The sequence below is a fragment of the Tupaia chinensis genome, unplaced genomic scaffold, assembly GCF_000334495.1.
Source record: "Tupaia chinensis unplaced genomic scaffold, TupChi_1.0 Scaffold000511_1, whole genome shotgun sequence".
In the NCBI taxonomy this organism is placed as follows: domain Eukaryota; kingdom Metazoa; phylum Chordata; class Mammalia; order Scandentia; family Tupaiidae; genus Tupaia; species Tupaia belangeri.
Genome location: NW_006160024.1, coordinates 1952502 through 1954514, shown reverse-complemented (window position 1 = coordinate 1954514; position 2013 = coordinate 1952502).

Genomic DNA, 2013 nt, shown 5'->3' with positions numbered 1-2013 from the left:
AAATATCTTTCATATTTGTCCACTTTCTATCAAATTCTGGGGCCTTGTTGTTTCTCGTGGCTGAATAGTATTCTATGGAGTATATGTGCCACAATTTTTCAATCCATTCATCAGTTTGTACACATTTGGGCTGGATCCAAGTCTTAACAATCATGAATAATGCTGTAATGAAAATAGCTGTGCATGCACTTTTCCAACTGAGTGCTCTCCTGTCCTTTGGGTAGATACCCAGGAGTGGAATTGCTGGATCATATAGCAGTTCTATTTGAAGGTCTTTGAGGAACCTCCATATCATTCTCCACAGTGGCTGGACCAATTTACATTCCTACCAACAGTACTGATATTCTTTATTTGATACGATGTTATTCCCATCCTTTAGTTATTTAGAAATCATTTCTTTAAGCTCAATGAACATACTTAAAACAGCTTATTTATGGTTATGCAGTGGCATGGTAGTTAAGGTGGCTAGATCCCACATGCTCAGCTGTGTAGTCCAAATCTTGAAACCAGCAGCTTGAAAACAGGCTGGGCACATGTGAATGTGTGCCCAAAATCCTGAGAGGAGAATGGAAGAAAAGAGAATGTAGTATGGTCATCCCCCAGGGCGGGGTGGGATGGGCTTTTACACTTTCTCTCTTGCCAGTGAGTGCACATACACCATAGGAAAACTTAAAACTTTTCCCTGTGTATGGAGCATACTTGTTTCTTTGCTCATAATTTTTTTTTGAAAACTCAGATATTTTAATATAATGTGATAACCCTGAAAATCAGATTCTTTCTCTTCCCCAGGGTTTATTGTTGTTTACTATTTGCTATAGTAGCTGTTTGGTAGCTTCTCTGAACTAATTTTCTAAAGTCTGGTTTTTTTGTTTGTTTGTTTGTTTTTTTGGAGAGGTTTTTGCTATAGGGCGTGTGCGCTCACCAGACAGACAGAGACAGAGAGACAGAAAGCGAGAAATCACCCTCCAGGGGACCGTGCCACGCCACACTCCCTTCTCCTCCATCCTCCTCTCAGGATCTTGGACACACACACACACATGCACCCAGCATGAGTTTAAGCCACCAGGTCTGGGACTCGAACCATGGTTGACTACATGGGAGTCCAGTGACATAACTATTACACCAATGCTGGTCCCCTGTAGAGCCTATTTTTTTGTAATATATGGCCACTCAAGTCTCTTCTCAGTTATCTAGTGGTCAGTCAACTATTGGGTAGAGAGTTCTTTAAACTCTTGGAATCAGTAATTCTCTCAATCTTTGCAAAGGGGTGTGTGTGTGCGCGCACGTGCACGCGCACAGGGGTAAGGCACACTTTCATCCACTCATTCAGTATTAATGACTCTGCCTCAGCATTCACTTCCTCCTTGTGGTCTTTGCTGAGCAGGCACAGAGCCCTATGTAGGAATGCAGCCTTTTAGATTTCCAGAAATATGCTGTAGCTTTTCAATCATTCTTTTTTTTTCCTTTTTTTTTTTTTTAGAGGTTTTTGCTATGCATGCGCTTGCCAGACAGACAGAGAGAGACAGAGAGATAGAAATCACCCCCCACGGGGGATGGCCACACCACAATCCCTTCTCCTCCATTCTTCTCTTGGGATCTTGGGCATGCACGCACATGTGCCCGGTGTGAGTTTAAGCCACCAGGTCTGGGACTCGAACCACAGTTGGCTACATGGGAGTTCAACGACATAGCCATTATGCTAACTGCTTGTCCCACATTCTTTTTTTTTTTTAATAATTGTTTCATTTTCACTTATTTATTTATGTTATCTCTGAGAGAGAGAAAAAAAATCTAGACTACAAACCTTTAAGAGAAAAAAACTAAAGAAACTGATTACAAACCTTTAAGAGAAAAAAACTAAAGAACGGGGACCAGCAGGTGGCGTGGTGGTTAAGGTGTGGGACATTCCCACATGATCGACTATGATTGGAGTCCCAGATATGGTGGCTTGCTTTCTCTCTCACTCTCTCTCTCTGTCTCTCTCTGGTCAAATTATATAAATATATATATATT